Source organism: Anabas testudineus, chromosome 11 (genome assembly GCF_900324465.2).
Source record: "Anabas testudineus chromosome 11, fAnaTes1.2, whole genome shotgun sequence".
In the NCBI taxonomy this organism is placed as follows: Eukaryota; Metazoa; Chordata; class Actinopteri; order Anabantiformes; family Anabantidae; genus Anabas; species Anabas testudineus.
In genome coordinates this window covers 18,119,139-18,137,747 of record NC_046620.1, presented here as the reverse complement: position 1 = coordinate 18,137,747, position 18,609 = coordinate 18,119,139, and the positions used below count along the sequence as shown (strand labels likewise).

General features: G+C 38.9%; 1 protein-coding gene across 1 annotated transcript in view; it reads left to right on the top strand.

The window, feature by feature from the left end:
• The first annotated feature begins 409 nt into the window (after positions 1-409).
• The window catches only part of LOC113154956 (retinoic acid receptor beta), a 161,177-nt gene continuing 142,977 nt past the window's right edge, over positions 410-18,609 (top strand). Inside the window, exon 1 of the mRNA XM_026349404.1 lies at positions 410-633. The gene's annotated coding sequence lies outside the window, so the exon portion shown is untranslated. The remainder of the gene's footprint in view (positions 634-18,609) is intronic.

The following is an 18,609-nucleotide window of genomic DNA, read 5'->3' as shown; positions in this document are numbered from 1 at the left end:
TAACATTATTATGAAATCTACACATTTGTATGATCCATTCTATATTCGGCATTAAGCATAAAAACACACAAAATTAAAAGCTGAATTAATGACTTGCTGTAATTCCGCTTCTTGTTTTATGCGTTGGGAATCTGGGAATAATTTCCACAAATGTAATTTTTTTTAAACAAAGTAATCAAAGGTCGCTCAGTTGTTAGACTGTCACCTTTTTCTTCTAATTCTTTACCCACAACTCGCCAGATTATGCGAGGAATTCAGTGTTACCCTCTGAAGTGATGGCTGTAGATTCACTGTGTTGTGATGGGCGGTTAAGCGCCACCTAAATGCTCGTGTCATGTGGTTAACAGTGGCAGTTTTAACGAGCGCTCCCCTCACGCTGGGTTAGACCCCGTGTTGCCATGTTGCGGTAGCGCGCCCGTTAGAAATAATAAAAGCGCTCCGTCTGTGAGCAGCGGCTGCACGCTGTTGGGTCGGGTCCCTGTGCCAAAAGGACTTCACCTCACCTCCCCCAGTGGAAATAACCGCGGCTCTTCTCTCCGCTCGGCTGCATTCAGGCAAAGGTTAAGCTGCTGTGGGCGAGGAGCGTCCTTTAGGATTTGATATAAAGATGTCAGCTCGAGCTGCGGGATGCAGGTAAGCGAGAATAAAACATACGTCATGTATGTGGAATGAAAAGCATCAGGAAAGTTATGTAACGTGGCAATGTGCTGCTGCTCATCACAGCTGCAGTGTGCGGAGCTCAGTCTGGGCCGGTGAAGTGGGTCAGGGAATGACGCGTGGCTGCCTTCATATGGGCACCACACGGGTTTGTTTCAGCGCGTCTGGACCAAGGACCCGCAGACACTCAACCAACTTCAGAGGCATGCTCGCTTCTTTTAGTTTATATTCAGCAATGATGATTTTTAGCTTAGGGCTACCAAGAGTTAAGGTGAAGCGTCGGTGGAGACAGTTTGCATGATGCTGATCATTGAGCTGATGATAGTGACTGTGGTGCCACTTAACCTGTTGCAGCCCAAAACATATTCACATCGGTGTATTCAGTGGGGGACGTGAAGGGCTGCATTTAGAACATTTGCTATTTCTGCTGCTGCCGTAAAGATGCACCCAGCAGTCACATTTCATATGGACATCAGTCCTATGATGCATATGCATGTCTTTATGTACCTGCATAAGTGTTGGTGTTAATTTTTAATAATGGTATGGATGCAGATACAGTAGTGCTGGATGATACATTTATTCATACTGTATGCAGCAGCAGAGGCAACAGTGACTTAATGGGAATAGATGTCAAAAAAGATACTAAAACAAGCAGTGTAACTTGTAATAATGTGCACACATGGAGAGGGCAATTTAAAAAAAAGACATTATTGTTTGAGTTTGCACACACACACACACACACACACACCCACACCCACACACACACACACACACACACACACACACACACACACACACACACACACATACACACTCTTTCCCCTCCTGCAGAAGGGTATGAGGGCTTCACTGGAAGCCTCTAAGTACCTGAGAGTCAGCGAGAGGCTCCTCTCTTCCTGCAGGCTTTGGCAGTGCCTCTCCTTTTGAAAGCTCATTTCCCATGCCTTTCATGCCTGCAGTTAAAAAACCCTTTGATGTTTTCTTGCGCTCAGCCCTGTGCATTGAAACCACTCTCGACTATGTTAATGTTCTCTGATTGACTTATGAGTCTTTTAATTAACCCACTTGTATGCACGCCGCAACGTTGTCCTCTGTGAAATAGCATCAGGGGGAAACTGAGCCATGACAGAATGACATGCTGTCAGGGGGAATTTCAAAGTCAATGGCAGTTTGTGCTTAAATGATAGTCGGTTTGATATTGTCTCCAACTTGGAATTCAAGCTTTGGATGAAAAAAGTAGGGCTTCATACACTGGTGGATCTGGTGATTAAGACTTCAGCTACACTATGCAATATTAATGACTCTGGAAGATATCAAAGGATGAACCTCAGAGATGCAATAGCCTGAAGTAAGCCTACATTAATAATGTGCTTAATTCCATCAGCAATGCGAGTGTTTCTTCAGTGCTTTCATGTTGAGCCTTGTGCCCAAATCAAAGCTTTTTAATTATTCCATACATTTCATTTGCTCTGGATATATGTTACTCTGATGTGAGGCTTTTTCCACACTTTTTCTCCCTCTCTTTTTAAAGCTCCCTATCCACAAATGTATGCACAGAAAAAGCCATGTCACTGTGATGTTTTTTTAATGATGGATAGCACTTGCACAGCTGCCACCTGTATGGACTGTATTCATAAGGTACATGTGGAATGTAATGTGTGTGTCATGTGATTACCACTAACAGTCAGTAGGTGGCAAAATGCTCTCAGGGATAACAAGAGATCTATCAGCGCTGTGGAACATTGTGAAGGGCAGCTCAGTGTAGTCGGAGAGGACTGCTGAGTTTCAAAGACATCGCTGTTGCCTCTCTGTCTCATCCCGTTTAAGTCTTCTGGAGGATGAAACTCAGGCCTCTTTAAAAACAGATTTATCCTTATTACAGTGCTAGAATGCTCTTCACTGCACTGTCAGAGAGTATAAGTTTCAAATGACTCAACTGTTGGATGAATAAGTTGTTGAATTGTAATTGGTGTGTTGTGCCATGTATCAGAAAGCAATTTAGGGTGGAGGTGATGCTCTAATTAGATAGTCGCTAATGTTTTCTACAGGTGAGTCAGGTGCCTAACAAAAGAGAAAACAAAATCTTGCTAAAATAATCTCTACTCAGGTCCCCTTCACAATATTTAACTCTCACTTGGCACTGCTCACCATCTAACCAACACCATCGCCACAGTCAAAGATAGTGGTGGATTCTCAGCAGCAAGCACAGGGAGATTGATCAGAATTACGAGAAGAGTGAGTGTAGCCAAACCTCTGCCAGAGTGTGTGAGAATAGAGACTGGGGAGACAGTCCTTGAGCATCCTGTCCGAAGTCCAGACCTAAACCTCAGAGAATGTCTGTGGATCTGAAGATCTGAAGATGGCAATTCAAAGACCCTTCCCATCCAGTCTGATGGCACTTCAAAGAATCTGCCAGGAAAATGGGATAAACTGCATAAATCTAAAGTCATCCTTTCACTTTGTTATTGTGGGTCAGTAAGTGTAGGTTGATGGGCAATAGTGGTTTAATCCATTATAATGAAATCTACAACACAGGGACTAATAGGGACCCACATCACCTCATCTTAAATGTAGCCAGACTTGACTCATGTTATGCTGAATTTGTGTGCATTAAGTTCACTGTTGTTTTCCTGATGGAGGTTGTACAGTATGTTGAATCAATGCAAGAGCAGCCAATCATGTAGGATGGCTGGATGGAAAGGTTTCAAGTGCAATTGACATCTGTGATGATCACATTCTGCTTTAAAGATTACTGAGGTTGACAAGAAGGGAGAGCACATTGAAAAACACTTCTTTCAGATATCACAGAAATTGTGTCACGCAAAGTTTTGACTGTTGCTAGACTTTAGAGTAAAAGTCTAGCAAAAGCAGAGTCTGACTTAACTAACTTTATGAAAAACTCTGCATTAAGCAGGAGCGAGTGTAGGAATTTTTTGTAATGGTGTGTACAGATTAAGCCACCCACTCTGTGAAGAGTGCTGCATTATAAGTAAATATGTTAAAAGGATATAGAATATTTTTAGATACAATCATATTTATTTATGTAGATACAATACAATTATCTGTGTGTATATGTTTACATAAACTAATGTTTTCAGTGTAAGAAATGCTAAATATGTAATTTTAATATGATGTTGGTCAAGTAGTCATAGGCCATCTATTGTGAAGAGATGAAATCTGTTGTACAGGTGGTTGCAACTCCTTAAAAGACAAAATATAAACAGACACTTTAAAAAAGGACAGAAAGAAATAATCCACCTTACATTTGCATAGTAAATATTTATTTTTATGTTTATAATGACAATTACTTAAATTTGGTCAGTTCTCCTTGTGCTAAATGTTCTACATTTATGTATAATCCTAAACCAAGTCTCATCTTCTAATTCTAGCAGAGTTGGATTTTGATATGGCATAGAAATTCCATGTCTTAGTGAAATTGCACTTAAAAATCTATACTTTTATTTATGATGATTGTTATTTATTTCACTGTACTTTTCCACAGAAAGTGCTTGTTCTATTGACAGAAAGAGCTGGTGCCAATACAATAAGAATTATTCATAGAGAAAAGCATGCTGAAACTACTTTGGGGATGTCACTGAAGCAGCTGTGTTAGTTCTCGCAATGTGCACTGAGGCTATCTGTGTGTGAGAGTGTTACAGCTCCATGCCCTCCGGAGAGTTTTCACTCGCTGCTTAATAAGTATGTCAGAGTACTTAACATGTCGAGAAGAAGGGAACGTGCAGAGGTGCCAGAAGCCAAATGTTATGTCAGAAACACACGGACTGTAATTGCTTAATTTATACATTTATAAATTAAGCAATCAATCATCAAGCGTTGTAAGCTGTTATTTACAGTTGTAAATATTTACAGTTGTAAATAACAGATGATTTAGATTCATTCTCACTCCATTGGATACTAGGATGGAAACCTTGGCCATGCGTGTGCCTTGTACTGGAAAATTACATTCTGTAAGCTCTTGACTTACTATGTGAAGTGTCTTGAAATGATTTATTTCAAGACACTTTCAAGTTGCCCCCGGTGAGTCAGGTCAGCTGCATAGCAGCTCTGCCATCGGTGTGTGAATGTGTGTGTGCTTGTGCGTGTGAATGGGTGAATGAGACGCAATGTAAAGCGCTTTGAGTACCAGCTAGGTAGAAAAGCGCTATATAAGTGCAGACCATTTACCATTTACCATTTATGTTAATTGCTATCATGAACAGCACATTCAAAAGAGGACTTAAATTCAAATGTGTTTGTCTTCTTAATCAGAGAGAAAGTTGCAGTTCTTGTAAATTACTAAAGCTAAATGGCTAATTTGGCAAAAAGGTAAATCTTTCAACCTTAGATGAGTTTAGCCCTGGCAGTGCTTTGTGTAGGAATAGGTCAGTGACCTCTTGAGGTCATTATCATTAGTAATGCGTAACTTTTCCAAGGAAAATAATGAGGTTTTCAGAAAGCACAAACCCCAGTGTCTTGCTCTAACTAATGGAACTCCTAACCCTGAAAGCATTAAGGATGATGTACTTTAGAATCTAAATGTTGCTGCGCTGTAGCTAATGACTGTAATAGGATGTAGGAAGAAGGGTGCATTTACCTCAAACATGCTGTTTAGTATATATGGTATAAGGCTGTCTTAGTCTGCGAAGCTATGATTTTGGTAAATTAATACAAAACACAAAATACAGCTGAGGTTAATGGGAATGCTACTGATTGAGATGAAAAACCAAGCAAATTAAAAAAGTACAGTTAATTCTGAGGAAAACATGAATATTTGTATCAGATTTATTGGCAATTCATTGAAAAGTCTTATGAAAATACAATTTGAACTGTGAACCTCATGATTGCGCAAGAGGAAAAGTCAGGGCATTATCAGAATAGATCAGCAGCGAACCATGAGTTTAGTTACAAATTTTCTTACAATCCCTGACCCTGCCATCCTGAGTCACACTACTACCATGGCTAAAAAGATTAGATGCATTGGATCTATGTAGAATAAACTAGTAGTAACTGTCCACTTCATTTACTAAAAAACTCTTAATCATCTAACAAAATTTTGTTTACTTTGCCCTCTGGACTTGTCTGACTCGTCCTGGTGCCCCACGTCTGGTCGGAGATCTCGTCGCTTGGATGCCTCGTGTGGTCTCTATGGGATGTGTGTGGTGACTGGGGTTGGTTCCATGCTACCATGAAGATGGTCCTGGCCCCTGCGGACTGCAGCTGTTTATCTGAGGTCTCGACACAACGCTCGATAGTCCAGGACTGGAATTCCCTACAAGTCTACCAGAGCCTCCAATACCTAACCGGACTCCATAGTAACTCAAAGACATGAACTGTTATACTGGACTGCCTGCTGCCTACACAGCATGCAATCACCCATATGAGGATGGGTTCCCTGTTGAGCCTGGTTCCTCTCAAGGTTTCTCCCTTTTGCCTTCTCAGGGAGTTTTCCTTGCCACTGTCACCCTCGGCTTGCTCATCAGGGCCAATCTGATTATTATGATTCATACACATTCACTGTTCATGTAAACTTCCATAGTTACTTTGGTTGTTTAAAGCTGCTTTGTGTCAATTTCAGTTGTAAAAAGTGCTATACAAATAAAATTGAATTGAATTGAAGTTTAGATTCTTTGTAGAATGAATAAAAACTATTTTTGCAGCAGCACTATGGTCGCCAGTCTTACTGGCTGAAGTTAGAGTTGGAGCAAGACTGGGGTCTGATAAAGCATCACAATACTCAACTGGCTGGCTAAGCTTCCTCTAACCACTTGCACTTTGTAGTGGTCCTTTGCAAGATCCTCCAGTTCCGCATCATAGAGTTATGTCTTATCACTTAAGATTGACTGGTTGAACATACATTATAAATTATTTAATGTTTATTCAACTTAGGAATGTAAGTTCACCTAACTAAAGCTAGGTTAAAATTTTCAATATTCTTTTATGATTTTTGAACCCGTAAAACTAGCAGAGTTAACTGAACTCGAAAAAACAAGTCATGTGATGATAAAGCCGTAATTGGTTCTTAATTTGAATAACTTAATGCTGCAGCTGCTGAAGTCATTTTGCACCAAAGTCATTACAAAGACAACATCCGAGGCTGCTCAAAGTAATTTTGTTATATTCCAAGTGTCTGTGGTTAGGGACTGAATTTATGGGAAACAAATTCTATTCAGTAGATGTATTTATAATTGAAGGAGACTAATTATGACATCTTTTAATAGCTTTGAAAGGATTTTGATTCCTGAAGCTCAACTACATTCAAAGGTGATACCTCTGGCCAGCCACGGGCCATAAATAATTTGCTACACAACAACATCTATGTTGTGGCTGCAGCAGCACCGTGATGAAGATGCACAGCTGAAGCTATAGTGGCTACGTTTATAAAGTCAAACTCTTAACACTGTCAAGAGTATTGCTTTCTTTCGCCAAGATACAGAGCGCATTGTAGTTCAGTAAGGTGATGCAGAAATGAAACTACACACTACAATCCTTCCATGCACAATCAGTGTTCTTATACAGTACATGGAAATTTAGCTCTTAATAAGAATATCACAAATAGCAGCTGTTCATCCCGCTATCATTTTATCTACTACAAGCGATAGCATAATTAAACACATACGGCGAGGGAAAGCAGTAAATGAGTAAGATGGACCATGTAATGCGGAGAGTCAGGGAGTGGAGGGGTGAGAAAAAAAGAAGACAAGATAATAGAGAAGCCTTTGATGCCGAGTCTGGCTATGGGAATCCTAGTGTGCCTTCAGGGGAAAGCTCCTCTCACACAACATCAATAATGAATGAAAGATATCTTGTTCAGTGGAAGACTGAACTTAACTGGCATACTGATTTGTTACCGTGAACCTTATGTAAAAATTGCATCAGGGTGTTTTCTATGCTTCATTAGACAGATAAGGAGTTGTCACTGATGACAATGGCAGAAGGATGGGTGGGTGAAATAGGAACACTGTGCATCTTACAGAGTTCTATTGTTTAGAATCTTGTTACCTTACCTTAACTGATGAGGCGTTTATTCGTTTTTTTGGCTTACTATACAATAGTATTGATAAAATAGTTGAGGTGTGTCTTTATGAATGTTTTATGTATTACATACTTTGGGCCCAAATCATGAATCAAGAATGATTCATTTGAGTATAAGAAGTAATCGTTTGTGGTATAAATATTAGGAGTAATCCATGCAGAAAAATCATTCTGATCACAAATAATTTTTGACAAATAAAACTGCAGCAAGAACACACACGCCAGGTTTTAGTTTAGCCTGTGGTGGTGTGTTACTCACCGAATCAATGTTGCGACCTGTCACCAGTGACATCTGAGATAATACGTTGGTTTGCATTGGCGATTCTTGAATATGTGTATTTCAGCATCACAACAAAATCTAATTATTTGTTAACCATATGCAGCAGAATGCTGCATTGAAGAGCCTTGAGAGCAGAACTGCAGGCTGAACTAGATTAAACACATTAAAGTACTGTAAAGCAATGAAAAAAGTAACCTATCTAATTTCCCTGCTTCATTTTAGTTGATACAAGGTGCCTGACTTGGTGCTCATACTGAAAGTTAGCTTGGATTGGTTGGGCACATTTCTGTAGTAAAGGAAAACCCAGGCCAACAGGAATGTGCAGGAAGAGGGGTCAATTTATGGTCGTATGTATGACTGTCAGGAGCATTTGTGGGAAAGTTCAGAGAAAGTATTAGAGACCCTCAGGAAAGTCTCATGATAAAGCATGAGGGGACACAAGATTGTGTCTTTTTGTGCTTTCTTTTACATATGTTCAGCTCATTGTTTTAGGACATTCTATTTAAATTATATTATTATATTATTATATAATATATCATTTAATATTGACACCCGTCACAAAAGTCAAGGTACATCTGAATTTAACACAATGATGGATGGTTTCAAGAGGCTGTCTCCCTAAATATAATGCACCAAAGCCAGAATTAAATTGCTTTGTCTGCTGAATCCTACTTTTCTAAAATGGTGACACTGCAAGAAGTGAATAAAGTTCAGATACCAGTGACAAACTCCATAGCAGTGGGCGTTGACAGCAATTTGCTTCATAGCTTGCAGGCTACCAAAAATCATAGTAGTATAAACATAAATATGTCAGGGGAAATGGAAAAACACCACCAGCTTGGGTGTAAGTAAGAAGTAGTAAGTCCTTTCACTCTGGAGTGCTGGGTTTGAATTCTGCATGCTAATTGTGGTAAGGTTTGGATCAAACAGGTACAGGTTAAGGTAAGAGAAAAATCATTGCCTGTTGACTTTTTATAAAAAAGGTAGTTTTATTTTTAACATCATCAAGAAAATAGTATATCCAGCTCTACTGTTGTCTGAAACTATAAAATCACATTGCATGACTGGCGTCCTTACAGTATTTTCTTCATTGTCTGTCATCTTCTACATCCACAGCAGCACAGACACTGTAAAAGCAGCCACAGAACAGCAGTACACTGGTACACTTTGCATCTCCAAGCTGCTTCTTTGTACAGTTTTAACACCATCCAGTTTACCACGAGGGCTTATTGATTCTTTAAGCTATTTAAGCTGCGGGAGGAACACAGAGTGATTTTAATGAATTAATCACATGTTCAATTCCCTTACAAAACTGCCCATGAAATGATTATGACAAAGTCTGCTGTATCTAAAAGGGGAGGCCGAGCCGACGATAATTCACTGTGATGGTGTTTGGTGTGGAAGCACTTACTCTTTCATGTGCCTCACTTCCCAGCTTATAACTATTTTAACAGGCAGGAGAACTGGGATTTCTCTGCAGCAGAAGTTATTTGAAGGGCATGTTACTCTGCTTTAAATAAAGTTTTAATTTGCAATGCAAATGACTCTCATTCTCATCTGAATAATCCTCTTGGTTACCAAATACTCTGGCATCATCATGCTCTGTAATGTGTCTGTCGCAGACCTGCTGCTGTGGTAAACCAATCGTACTCTTTGTCAGTCTCTGCTCACTCGGTGCAGGCTGAGCTAATAGGTCAAACAGCATGTACACATGCACTGTTTGTTTTGCTCCTTCTCACTGCTCAGCATGACCAGGGTTTCTGAGCTCAGGGCAGGTCACTTACGCTAAATGCTTGAGTTATTTTCAGTCTGAAGCCAATAAACAAATTCACATTTTATGTCATACACAAAGTATAATCAAGCAAACTACATATACATGTATGCAGTACATGTTCACTGTATATCTTCAGTGGTTGCAAGTGCTATTTGAAACTCAGGGCCACACATTGCATCACACCACCTATATTAATGCAGGTACCTTCTTCATCATAGTCTTATTATATTACATCCAAAACAAAAGCATAAAACCCATCTAATTAATTATTTCTTATGCAATCAACTTTATTATTATAAAATTATAACTCTCCACCATAACCATTATCACTTCTGTGTTCAAATGAGAGTGGTCAAACTGGTTATCCTCAAATTTTGCTTAGTATTGTTTATGGTAAAACTTATTGCTTCCATGTAACAGCACTCAACAAGCATTTGAATGTACAGTAGTTTGGTAATAGTATAGTTTTTATGCCTCTGCAGGGGCAAAAGGCAACATCAGTTGATTTCAGATTCTGTCCCTTTCTTGAGAATACAATATCTTAGGAACATTTTGATGGACTTTCTTCAAATTTTGCACTTGGACTCAAAGATTACTGGTCAAAGGGCAAGTCACTGTGACCTCATGTTTGCCTCATTCTTATCAACATCTCATCTATCACAAATGCCCACTTGGACTCATGGATGAACTGATCAGAATATGTGTCTGGACAGGCATGCATGTAAACTACAACTTGACTGCTTAGCATTGGCAAAATTTGTAGTATTTTATTTATAATTTATACATATTTTTACTTGCTTCTTAGATTGTAAGGTTTCTAGACAAACATTATAAGCTTTTGTAAAGTTTCTATAAGGTAGTTAATCCAACTCGGCAGTGAACTTTTTCCAGCTGTCGATGCTGTCTAAACATGGACGAGTACAAGTAGAGGTTCTTTCACTGCAGGAACGTTGCTGTCAAACTTTCTGAAATGTGCATTTATATTTGACATAATGGTTGAGAAGTGCACTGCAATAGTTCTAATGGTGGCAGAGACAGTAATTCTCTTACTCTTAGTACTTTGCCTCCTTTTTCAGCTTCATCCTCTCAACATTCATCCTATCTGTTTTGTCTCTCCTTCATTGTTTGCTTCTTAAGTACGTTTTTTTGTATTTTAGAATTGCTTTGGAAAAAGTTTGTTCAGAAACACTCTGAACTCAACTTAGCTGTGTATTGATGTACATGAAGTACATGGTTTTAATGAATTATACTAATAGCAAGTCTAGTTAGCTATAGCTGAACACAGTTCTGCTGCTTACACTCTGGTCTCATGCTTTTGATTGAATGAACACACCTGATCCAGGTAACACCAGGTAGGGTACAGGGTTGGGAACCCCTGGACTATTTGAAAGCTAAATTATACAAATGAATTTGCATTTGTATAGTAAGACAATAAAAAATGTGTTTTGTATGCCTACTGTACAGTATGTAGTGCGTATCTGTGTTTACTGTTGGTGAGTGATGATTCACCTCTTATTGAACCTTCACAGTCAATGGTTGCCAGAATGGCTGTTGGCAAAAGTAATACCACACTGTGCCAAATGTTTGTACCCCTCCGCTGTGTCTGGCAAGGGGGATGTCCTGGCATCTCCTCCCCTCCACCCTCCTGCTCCTCAAAGACGACAATGATAAGAGGGGGAGGAGGGAAGGGTTGCCAAGATCCTCTTTAGATTCTCTAGCTTGTGGCGCCAGAACCATTCAATGTGTTTCTGAAAAAATGTCCTCAGTGAAGATGAGCACTGTATTAACAACCATTACCCTAGTATTTAAGTGTCACTCTGGGTTATTTATGCCCCATGTACATGGCATTCCTGAGATTGTTTTTGGGAAGTTAGCAGAAATGGTTACTGGTTCACAGTGAGGACACGATCCTGTGCTCCACCCTGTTCTCCTAAAGCTTCTTCTTCCTGCTCGCCTTTCCTCTCTCTTCCTGTCGGGACACAGAGGCCCAGGTCATGCCCCAGTCGCTTAGTTAGAGCTGCATATATATATATCTCCTCTAGTTTTATATATATATATAGAACTCTGATTTCATGCAGGAATGAAGCTGGTCTTTAACTACTAAACATTCTGATGTTGTGCTGTAAATAGTTTGGACCATTATCTGCTATGTGTACTAGGGGGCTTGCAGGACAAAGTCCGGGTTATCTCCGTGCTGAATAACTCGGACATTTGCGTTCTCACATGCCTTTCACTCGGGTAAAGTCCGGAGATATTCAGGATGTGTGAAAGCAGTTTTAGTTTCAATCACCTCAGTTCTACAACAGTTTACCTACCTGTTAAATGAGATGTTATTGTAACAAGCAAGTAAATGAAGTGAACATAAATCAGGAAATGTATTTATATGATACATTATATACGTCTACATTTTGGGAAATATGTATGATATGCATAGCCTGGGAATCTGGTTACCTTAGCATCAAATTTACAGCAAGTGGAATGAAAAATGTGTTAGGTAGCTGTTCAAAATGTCATAAATACACATACAGTACAAACACCCGTGAAACATATTATTGAAACTTAAAATGCTTAAACCTGTGCTTAAACAAAATTGTCAAAATGACAATTTGTGATTTTCCTCCTTTTCCCCACACCTTTTTAAAACCTCCTTTTAACTTTTAAACCTTTTTACCTTTAAAGCTATCTTTTTAAACCTTTCATCTATGTTTAATTCTTTGTCTTCTTTGACCTTGCTGGCTTTACTTTGCCAGTCTAGCTGTTTCCCTGTTCTTCCCTCCAATATGCTAACAAGATACAACCATTTCAAAATGGAGGTAGGTTAGCTAGTAAAAAATCAGCTGGAAAAACTCATTAAACAAAAGGCAGACAAAGACTGCTTATTGACTAAACAGAGAAGCTAGCTGAGGCTGCTTCTTTTTATAAAGTTCTTTAAGGTGTTTTAGAAGCTCAACCCTGTCCCTACTTTCTCATTCGACCAACAGAAGCTGTCTGTTGAAAGAGTGCCCCCAAGGCATCAGGAATCTGTTGAAAGTACACACTTTTGGCATGAAAATCCAAAATGGCAGCTAGTGTAGCACAATATCTTCAAAACAGTTGCTGAATTAGAACTGTGCAAACATAGCTGTTTAAAGTGGGCTGAAGTAGTACATGCTGGTACAATAGTGCTGATTTAGTCATTAAGTACCAAAAAGCTGAGGAGTATTTCAGCACTGACATACTGCAGGTTTGTGCTCTCTCTTTGCACATTGTGCTAATTATATGTTCTGAGTTTAATTGTTATCATGTAACATGTCATGATTATATTAGGTATTGATTCCACAAAAAAATTAGGGATTTTTATTGTTGAAATGACATTAAGTTTAATACTTAGTGGAGGGGGAAACACTAACAGGGAACTGGAATGTTAATTAGGATCGGCCATTTCACTCACTGTATGTACCCATTTCTGGCCCTGGGGGAAACATTCTTGACATTCCTGCTTATTTTTAGAATAAATGGAGGAAGGCGAGCACTCGACTGTCTGTCTTTTGTCATGTGTGGGTGTGTTGAGCTCTCAGTCCTGCTTTGTGAGTCTTGTTAGTCTTTCAGATCTATTTCTATTATTGTACACATTTTCAAGGGCAAGGGCTCAAATGTAAACAAGAAGTGTCTTTCAGGATGGTGCTGTAAAGGTGTAGGATTGATGTCAGATTGGAAATGTAATGAACACAAAACATTTTGTTTGGGGTTCTGAAACAAAAGACTTCATTATGGAGGGGATGTGGTTGGTATAACATGTGGCTGATAAAATGTAAAATCCTACATTTTGTGGGGCTCTGCTCCTTGTATTTTTATAATTTCCAAGCTTTTTGAAGACAATGATAAAATACTTAGACCCTGGTTAATAGGATCCCAAATAGTGAGTACTAAATCACCTTGCATGTTCTCTTGCATGTTTTGTTTGTGGGCATTTTATGAGCATCATTGGTGTCTGTCGTAGAGAGTTTGGAGAGTAATCAGCATAAACACAAGAGGAAATTTAATCCAGAGGAATAAACTCTGTTAATGGGAGAGGCTAATAATCACTTTGATGAGGTACAGCAACAAATCTATTATTCATTAGTATTCGAGAAAGGAACGCATTATTCAATTCAATTCAATTTTATTTGTATAGTGCTTTTTACAATTGACATTGTCACAAAGCAGGTTAACCAAGCTGTTTAGATAATTCGAACACTGTAAAAATAATAAAACACGAACGCTCCAACAGAGTGAGCTGAATACTTTTTATAGACAGATATTATAGAACAGGGGTGTCAAACTGAATTGCACAGGGGGGCAAAATCCAAAACACACTTTCGGTTGTGGGCCGAACAGGATAAACATTTATTTAACACACTAAAACTTTTAAAACTTAACTTTTTTTTACATAAACCTAAAATAACTTATAATATTTTGCTCTCTATAAAAATATATCCTGTCTAAATTATACGTTATAAGTTAGAAATAAAGTAAACATTAAAAGAACAAACATTCACATTTCTTTAATCAGTCATTTTATATAAAAATAAACTTAAATTATAAATATCCCAAAAGATTTTGCTCTCCATAAAAATATATCCTGTCAAAATTATACAAATTCAAAATATGAACATGCTGCATCACAAAACCTGGAAATATAAATAAAATTCGCGCTTTTCAGCAATAACAAATCAAATCATTCAGTCTTTGCTCTTAAGTCATTTTATCAGAGCTGCATCTTTTTTGTCAACAAGTTCGTTTATATTCGGTGTGAGGTTCTGTGTTGTGGAGATTCTTAGGATGGACTGTAGGTTCTCACCAGTGAGACGACTCCTGTGTGCTGTTTTGTTAGTCTTCATCACTGAGAACAGCTTCTCACTAAGATTTGTGCTACCAAACATAAACAAGGTTCGAGCCGCATGTGGACGGAGCTGGGACATTTCTGCGGGAATGGAGTGAATAAACTGTGCGGGTCCTGCGGTGTCCTACTTTACCTTCAGTCATAACACTGCAGCTCAATCAGCTCCATCTGAATCTCCACAGGTGCAGTTTCCACATCGACAGTAAATGTGCTGCGAAGCAACTCAAAATTATTTTCTTGTTCGTCGAAGTCACCAAAGCTCCGTGAGAACTCATTTTATCAGCAAAGTGCGTATTTCTGAACACCGTTGTAACGATATGGTTCAACATTACTTGGCATCGTGAGGGGTTGGTTTAGCTTGGCAATAACTTTCAGCATTATAAACTAAACTTGATTAACGCGGAATGTGTTCGGCAAGGCAGCTGAAGCGCTGCATTATGGGATCTGTAGTTTCTTGTGTTACCAGCGCTTCATATCGCCGGGCCATTAATAATAATAATAATATAGAAATGATCTCGCGGGCCGGATATAGTTACACGCCGGGCCAACTGTTAGAATCTATGTTTACACATCTTTGACATGACTTTCATGCATAATAACTGTCTTTATTGAAGTAAATCATATTTGTTGTAGAATTTGGTGACTTCCCTATCCTGTGACCTAAACAATGACCACTTACAGTAAGCTGTGTTCCAGTCAGAGATTACATTTCCTACAATAACACAATTTCACTTTTACAGTTTAGTTGCAGTTACATTTTTAGGAGACAATGTTGCAATGGAAAATATGTTGCATGGTACAATGAATTTATACAGATGTTACAGTACAATCCCAACTAGATTCACAGCTCTTTCACCACTTCAACACTTCACACAGCACTGTGCTTCTGTCACATTTCATGTATGTCATGTGTGGACTGATGGAATCCATCACCTCTCCTGAGGCCTCTGACCTGGTCTAGGCAGTCCAGTCACGTCTGCTGGCCCCAAGAGCTGTCTTAAACACAGCACAGATCATCTGGTCTCAGCTGCTTTGATCTCACAGGCTTAAGCAGCAGCTTCTCACAGGCAAAATCCATACTAAAGCTTTTGGACTTCACAATGCCGAACCAATCTCGCAAATGATGCCGGGATATGAGGAACCTTTCAAATGGTGCTCTGACTTCCACCTCTTTAGTAAGATAGACTCCACTGACGCACCCAAAGAAAGAAAGGGGAAAAAAAGAGTATTGCTGATTAGCAGCTAGCAGAATACAAATGGTTACTTTCATACTTCGCCCTGCAGAAATCTGTTACTCATGTGCAACAAAGGAAAAATTATGTGTTGTGTGCTCCAAAGAGCTTTTGACAACAGCTTTCTATTTGTTTTTTTTCCAGCTGCATGCTGTCTCTGTCCTGGGGAGGTAAATATACTGTATTATGGTTATTAGGTAAAATGTTATTGATTTCTCTGAGAAACAGAAGTTTTTTTTATAATCAGATAAATAACAACAGCCACAAGAACATAACACAACTATATGCAGAAAAATGTGTAGTACATCATAAAGTTGATGCAGAAAAATAATGCATAATAATAACACATACATAAACTAGATGTGAATCAAAAGGAAATAATCGTAAATAAGATTATAGATTTGTGTACAACATGCGGAATGCAGTTTTTGATTTTTCTGGAAAAATGCAAAAATATATAAAAATAAAATTTAGTAATAAAATTATAACTTGCTCCAGTGGAAATAAAACTTACTGCTGTGAGTGTAATATTCAGTTTGTCATGCAAATAAGCAAGCATGCCTCCATGACTTTGTGATTTATACTACACTAACCATGCTTATTTGATCTAACTTATGTTAATTCTTTCAGCATTTGCAATAGATCAGGATGGAACAGCCTCTATTACAGCGATTTGTCTTGCCTGTTGTCCCAATGTTTCAGTGATTCCAGATATGTTTTGTCATAGAAAATAATAAAAAGTGTCAATGTGCAACAGTTTTTGCCATTTATTTATGATCTTCTTGTCATAAGTGGACTTGTGACCCACTTGCAAAGTGTAAGCAGAACAGGGAATAAATTAAATTTTAAACTAGAATTACTGCATTGCAGTTGCCTACTAACCAGTGAAATTGTAGTTTATGTGCAAGTCTGTCCAGACTCATTCCGATAGGTTTATGCATTAGTTAGCAGTACAAGTGGACGTTTGTGCCAGGCATTTCTGAAAAACAGCCTTGATTAGAATGGGAAGTACATAAGATCACAGCGACCTTGACCTGTGACCACTTGTGAAATTTGAGGAAATTCCTTTAAAACTATTCTTCAGATTACAATTACAATTACTAGATTGAGACGCAAGAATGGGATGAACATAAAGTCTGTGTGATCTTGACACACAAACAACCTGATAATACCTAAACAACAAGAGAGATCTGAGCACAGCCGGACTGGACCCCAACTGACCCAAATAAAATAAGGGCCTTTTCATATCTTGGTGCAGTTGCTCTGGTCCAAATCACTTCACGACTTTGTAAACCTGTAGCATTTTGCCCTTGGTTCAGTTTCTTTTCACACAGAGAAAAATCCAGGTGTGACAACACATCACTTCAATCATTCAATTCATCACTGCTGGAGAACATCCTCTTATTGTGTAGGTGTAAAAACACTAGTCCTGATCCAAATGTGGATGACCCAAAAAGAGGTAACACCAGTGGTGCTGTTGAGTTTACCTCCAAAATTACTGTTTGTTGGCCTTCATCTGGAAGGCGTCATCACTGATGACGAAGCCTTCTTTACATCTTCAAGAACATAAAGCAACTTCAGTTGCCACTGAACAGTGAGTCTTCATAGACACTCCTTTAAGTTGTTCTGTATGCAAAAAAAATGCCTCAATTTCTCTTTTCCGTGCTCTTCAGTTCACTTTTACCTTGTTTTCTACTGCAGTGATACAGTCTCTTCTCCTCTACCCAGCCACCATTACATGTCATTAACTTTTTGTCTTCACTCTATCATAGTTGTGCCTCTTCCTCGCTGTTCTGTTCCCTTTCCTTTTTTTCCCCCCCACTTACCCTTCTGGTCTGGTTCATCTGGAGGTTTCTATTCCCTCTCCACAGTTGCCTAGTGCTGCTAAAGTGGGTTTGTAGAGTTTTCTATACAACTCTGTATACAGTAATATGTTGTAAGGTCTTAAACCGTAAACATTGTAAAGATTGAATTGAAATGAATTTTGACCTGCTTAGACTAAGTAGAATTTGGACTCCAGCTCTACTCTGAATATTCACTGACTATTAAAACTGAAGCCCCAGGGCCGGAAAATGGAATTCGGGGCAGCTCAAGTAGGGTTAGTAAGCATCAGCAACTCTGGTGTGGGCATTCATGAACAGCAAAGACGCTGTAAAGTTGTGGTGATTGTATAAAATTGCAATGACATGCAGTATTTGGAAGGAGTCACTAGTAATATGTAGTATGTACTTAGTATAATAAATACTAAGTCATATTTCATTTTAATCTACAATGGCAGCTGGAGGAGGACTCCATGGCCAGAGATAAGACAGGACTGGACTGAGTAGTCAATCTTTATTTATAACAACAGAAGAACAATAAATGAATTAATTTAAGAGTCATTAGATGGGAGGAGATGAGCAGAAGTGACGTCACTGCCCAGCACAGAGCACATGGTCTGTGTAACAAGAGTGTCACACGACCACCATGAGAATACAGTCCAAACCAATCCAATGTTAAAACCTGGTTTGGGAAAACCATCTGTATGTGTTCTTAACCCCAAACAATAATCCACAATGCTAAACTCAGAGGTCAAGGGGTAATCCAGGTCATACACGGATAGGAAGTTTAGAGATAAATCCGGCAGGCAAAAACCACAACAGAAAGACAATCCAGGTCGAAACACAAAGGAGGGCCAAACAGTCTGAGCAGGGAAAAGAACAACCAGGGAGAAAACAGATCAGAGGAAAACACTCACTGAACCAGAGGGGTGGACAGGAAGCAGGGTTAGGTC